The sequence below is a fragment of the Atta colombica genome, unplaced genomic scaffold (assembly GCF_001594045.1).
Source record: "Atta colombica isolate Treedump-2 unplaced genomic scaffold, Acol1.0 scaffold35, whole genome shotgun sequence".
Taxonomy (NCBI): Eukaryota; Metazoa; Arthropoda; class Insecta; order Hymenoptera; family Formicidae; genus Atta; species Atta colombica.
Genome location: NW_017259459.1, coordinates 1640720 through 1646981, shown reverse-complemented (window position 1 = coordinate 1646981; position 6262 = coordinate 1640720). Strand labels below are relative to the sequence as shown.

General features: G+C 37.1%; 1 protein-coding gene across 2 annotated transcripts in view; it reads right to left on the bottom strand.

Moving 5' to 3' along the window:
- The window catches only part of LOC108690760 (POU domain, class 6, transcription factor 1), a 123264-nt gene extending 120517 nt beyond the window's left edge, over window positions 1-2747 (bottom strand). For both annotated transcript variants that reach the window (XM_018198215.1, XM_018198217.1), the window contains exon 1: window positions 1483-2747. The gene's annotated coding sequence lies outside the window, so the exon portion shown is untranslated. The remainder of the gene's footprint in view (window positions 1-1482) is intronic.
- Between the last annotated feature and the right edge of the window lie 3515 nt (window positions 2748-6262).

Genomic DNA, 6262 nt, shown 5'->3' with positions numbered 1-6262 from the left:
AGATCCCTTTGTACCTTTCAAAAATGCCCCGGAGCTGCACCTGGAGTAAACGAGACGAGGAGATGGACCGTTCTTTGAGGTCTTTGAATGTTCTCCCTCGGTATAACATTTATCTCACTTCGCATCGCAATTTTCGTGTCGCTTCTCAATTTATTTCTCTTGTGCCTATCTAATTATAATTTCACCCCACGCAAACTCTTATCTTAATTTCTATTATATGTTCTCGTAATATATAATATATACATATACATATATATATATATATGTGTGTGTGTGTGTGTGTGTGTGTGTGTGTGTGTCTTCCAAAATCGATATTATTTTCTTTACGAAACGTCACTAACTTTTCAATATATAAAGAGAATAATAAGTTTCTTCGTCAGAAATCTCAGGAAATTGTTTATTAATTAGCCAAATAAATAATTCTAAATTCTATTATATATTCTTCTTAAAATAAAATTATTTCTTCTCTCGAATTATAAATTTAACTTTTACTATTAGCATTTTAGTAATTAAATACACTCAGAATAAATGATAAATATTATATGAAACATCTTAAAAATAGTTTATATCACATTCCTGTTAATCATTGATAATAATTTGTACTATGACTCTTATCTTATATAATATCCACGTGATATTTCTCCGCATTTCTTCACAAAAGACAATAAAGGCTAAGAAAATTCTATCCGACCGTATTGCGTTTACATGCTCAGCCGATCCCTTAATTAGCATTTCCAGGTCACACATTCGACGTAGACGCGAGTATACGCGGGCGCGCATAATTATCGCGCTAATTATTAGTACGTAGCTAAGTATCTGGATGAAATTATCACCGAGTTGAAGTGAAGCATATAGAGAACGAAACGCTGTTTTCGATCCCCTGCCAGCAGAATTCCCGCGTGACCAAGCTTTGGGAGAGGAACTTCCTTAATTACCGAGATTAACTTAATGATATCGAGCCAACGAGTACCGCTCACGAGGCACGCAATTGCCGCATGTGGATATGCGCTCGGCATGGAAATGGACAGATAGAACTGACTTCTTCCTCATTTATTTTACTAATCGTACTAAATCTTAATATGATTGTAATCTTAACATTTGTTCAATATTTATTAATATTAAATTTAATGTACTAACATTAAACATTAAACATTAACAAGCATAATGGGAAGATTCTGTCGTTTTGAAAAGATTGTATCCGATTGTTTTTTAATTGTCTCTCAAAGTTACGACATGAAATACGTAAAATGTGAAATTAATTAATTTCCATTCCGTGTCTGTTTTCCCGAGGTCGATCTAAACGCGCTTACACGCGCGTGCATGTGATGCATGCGCAGGCGCGTCCGTGTACGCGGCTAATCGGTGTGCGAATGTGAGACTACACACGTGCAACCGACCGGCGCACATTTAGAAGACCCGTCTAATTACCGAGATTAGCCTGGGTTTATAATAAGCAGGAGCGAACTCGTGCCTGACACTCACCTGAGGCGATCTGTGACTGATGTATTTGGGACGTCGTCCTGACGCGGATTTATTTAGCGGTTGTTATTTATCTCCGCCACGGTGCAATTCCGTCGCGGTCGTACCGATCTTCACCGATCAGCCGTCTGTCTGTCTTGCCCTCGTTCTTTCTCCGATGCCGAGTTTACACCCCGCTGACCCGTTTTAATTCCTTTCGAGAGATCCTCCTTCTGCCGCCTCCTCGTTCGCAAGTTTCACGATCTTCCGATAATTTTCTTACGATTAATATTAACAGGCCGTTCTGAGAAGAGTGGCGGATCGACGTCGAGAAACGGACGATTCACTGATACATCGGCCGCCGGTGACATCAGCCTACTTAATTACAACGAGTAATTACGAGTAATTAGGAGTGATCAAGAAGCAAACAGTTAATTGTTCGCTGCTTCATAAAACACTGCTCGATTGATCCCTTTTCGTCTCGTATCTGCCTAAGGCGATATTCGTAATTAAAAGAAACTCGGAAGACGATAAATATTTCGAAAACTTTTGACTTTTTAATTGTTTTCTGGATGATTAAAACGATGATTTTTGAAAAAAAAAAAATAGTATTTTCAGTTCAGTCCTTGACACGGGATGCTCCGACGCGTCACCGGACAGATAATTAACAGATAACACGATTTTCTGTGTAATGTGCTTTTAATTATTCTATTTGCGCTCGTCAAGTCATACACTTCGTAGTTGTTGTTCGTAACGTATAATTTTGCGTTGAAAAACACTGACGTGTCCACGTGATGATCACGCGCGCGTCGTAATTATCAGCGCACCTGTGATAATTAGAAGCTTATTAGAACCATAGTTCTTGTTTCATCGCTTTCTTTTGTTCAACTATATAGCATATATTCTATCCGAGATTTTTTCTCGGAGCCGGTAGATCGGTCTTGACACACGCCAATATTGTCGAGTGCTTCAATCGTCGTTTAATTAATTTCGTTTCACCTATTCTGCGCACTTGTCGCGATTTAACATTTCCACGCATTTACTCCTAATTTATGTTCGAAACGCGGAGCAAATTGCAGCGATTGTCACGGCCACAGTGATTTAAATAGATGAAATGGAGCGACGCAACTGTCAATAGAGTCTTCCCGACACGTTTCACTGGTCAACTGCCACAGAGTTCACCGCGCTTAACTAACCCGCGAGGCGCACCGAAAGAAGTCCCACCCCTGCGGCCACGTGCTGATAGGCCGGACAAATCGGCGCACGCAGCTGCAAGTTAAACTTCCTGATCACTCTCTGATCCACGAACACTAGCTTTTCACCAACACGTCGCGGATGATCCTTCGCGTTGATTCCTCGCGAGGGAAGTATCGATCGTTCGATGTTCCTATCTGACTCCTCCTCTAACGATTAGCTCGAGTTTTCCCAAATAAAATTCTTCCTCAATCGGCACTGTGAACGATGATCCAGATCTCACGTGGGTTCAATGTCTCGGAGTAGGCAGTCGATTCACTCCTCTTCGTGTTGTTCTTGCTTGGCAGCGTGGTCGTGCACGTTGCACGATTAGAGCTCGACGCGAAAACTCGGACCTGAACCCTGACGGTCCGCAGTCTGGCTGCGTAGTGGCCCCGGCGTACAACCGAGGGAAGAACAGCCCGCCGTGACGACTCTCCCGCCCGGTGAATACTTCCCGTAGAAGGGGTAATGGAGGCGGTACAATGGGCGGTACCGATGCGCGGAGGTGGTCCGCGAGTTACTCGCGAGATCCCGTTGTTATGATTGTTATGAGTGTCCGAGCTGCCTCCCGCGATGCACTTTGGGGGTGGTACAGCCGCGAGAGGTACCTCTGTCCGTCTCTGTTTTTCCAGCATGTTCGCATCTCGCTCGCTCTGTAATATAACCACCACGAGCTCGAACGAGCTCGTAACCGTGATGCAAATCAGCCCGACGGGGCTGGTGAGTTCGCCGGCGGGGATATCCGGGAGGAGCGATCGGCACCGAGGACTGATACGGACTCCCGGAGAGTCTGCTGAGAGAGGAAAGAAGATGACCAGTAGGTACAGTAGTGTCATTTTAAGAACTAATCGGTAAATTGAGAAATACTCCGGTTAAGTGCTGTTTAGAAACTTGGTAAGAAGATCGCTGGTATCATTGGAGAACGCTTTGTTAGCGACATCATTGTAAGAATAAATTAAATAGATTCGCTTTTGACTATAAAAATATTATATTTTTATTATTATTGTTTATGATTGGTAACATTAATATGGAAATAAAAAAGTCTCTGTACATAAATATTCGCTAATCAAATTAATGAAATTGTTTATAAGGAGTATATAAATTTAAGAATAAGTTATAACGTAAAAGTTTTCCTTACGATGTATAATCTATTATGTATAACATAAATTTCAAAGATATCAAAGATTCTATAAAAATAAGTCATTTCCATTCTAAATACATGCAATAATAGTAAATTCTTTTAACAGCTTCAATCAATGAAGATCTTTTCATTAATGTCTTCATAAAATAAAAATATTTCTCAAATGTATTTAAATTAAATCGTTGAGAATTGTGTGTAAAGAAAAGTTACGCGTATCGTTTTGTATTCGTAGATTTCGTGATATTTTAATAAATAAAATTGCTTAATTTGAGGACAAAATACGCTCAGTTTGATTAAAAGAACATTAAAGATGAAATTTAATTTTATTCTTCTTTCCTCGTGGATATTGGACGCAATAGGTAGAGACGTAATGATAGCAACGTGATGACAAATATTTATCATAATAACTTCTTATTCATAGGGATATTTAGGATTTTTTTCGGAAGGGGATTATCAATTCTGTTAGCAGCAATTTTTTGAATTAATAAATTGCTTTTTTGGATATTTTAGAACTTAGAACGTCTTTTTCTTATTCATACTTTGATTTGGGAAAAACAACAGCCTTTGTCAATCATACTTTTAATCATCTTTTAATCATAAATTAGGGGAGAGAGGATGAACCCCGAAACTTCTCTTTCCTGGATCATTTGTGATCTTATTGAAATATATTTTATATATATCTTTACTATATCTATACATTTGTGATCTTATTGAAATATATTTTATATATATCTAAATTGTTATGAAAATTAATATAATCTCCATCTTGATGATGACTGTCTCACTTCAATTGTTGTATTTATATTAATGAATAAGAGTGCTCATGAGATTGTGACAGAAACCTAACACGTGATAGATGCGTATCGCAGAAATGACAGTTCATTTCTTTATCAATTCCTGTCACGTAATTACGAAGTTTGAATTACTTCAGATCAACCGAATATCTCTATTAATATGATTAGATTCATTTGGTTATTAACTTTTATAGACAATTACAAGTGCATCGGAACACGACGTTCTTGCGCATTCAATCCTCCGACGATGTAACTAGAAGAGTACCATAAAGGGCATTATGAAGTTTTAATGACGTTTTAACGACTTAATATGAGAATTTTATATTAAATATACTATTTTCAATAAAACAGTAAAATTCCAGTACAATGTTTTAAAAAAAATAGTAAAATTTCAGTAAAATATGTCTATTATATGCGAAATGCGCATTCTTTAATGCTATTTTTAATTTATCTAAAAAAATGACATCTGTTATGAAATATAAACAATTTGCAAACAATATCTCAATAAAATTTTAATACTTTAATGATATTTTAATATCACATTATTATATTAAGAGTTTTTATAAACTATCTAAGTAGATTATGTATATTGTGAAACTACTATTATGAAAAATATGTGTTTGAAAGACTTGCATTTTTAGTGACACACAAAAGGATTAGAATCATAATTTTTATAATTTTCACTAATTCTGATTTATTTTGCCTGCTGTGTGCGACTTTATTAATATCGAAATTCTAGTTCCGTTATAAATTCTAGTTCTGTTCTTAATTCCAAACCAGAGCGAAATCACTCGACATGATTTGATTACAAATCCATTCCGACGCGTACAAAACTGTAGGCGTACGAATGGAAGTTACACGCTGCACGAGCTGGAAGGGTGCGTTTATTAAGATAGAATTTTACCCCTTTCCTGCCTATATGCCGCCCTCGCCGACGCCACTGACACCGTCCACACCCTCGGTGTTTTAATGCTCTCCCCTCATTTCTCTGTCGACCCTGATCATATTCCGGCATGATTCGAACCTTAGACACGATTCGAATGATCCGTTGGTTTAGTTTATATCGGTTCATTTTTTGTCTTAAAATTTCTTTCGCACATTCTAAATTTTTAAGAATGAAATTTCACTTCAAGAAAAATGATAAGTTGCGTCCGGCAAGAATCTCACTTCGCTTCTTCAGGGAGAGAATTTCCTAAAAAATCAACTTTAGTGATTAATGTCTCACTTCGCGAGACAGAGCGACATTTTTTTCTGCCAAATTCTTTTGTTTTGTGCAAAAATACGAATGAACATAATTTTATCAAGATTGGATGTAAGGGGGCTTAAATTTAACATTTATCTTCAGTCTTTCCTTTCGAAGAGTAAAATTATTCACTTTTCGCAGAAATTAAAAATGGACTCTCGCTTGGAATGATTTTTCATTCCCTAAGAGTGAAAATTTCACTCCTGCCAGATTAGCACAACTACCACTCTTCGAGAGTAAAATTTCACTCCAAAAAATTTAGAATGCAGTTCCTATTAATACATTCTACCCCTTTTTAATAATACTAATGTCCTTTTTAATAAAATCCTAACAGTTATTTTAAATATTTAAAAATTGGTTTCTTTCTATATCATACACGATATAAAATAC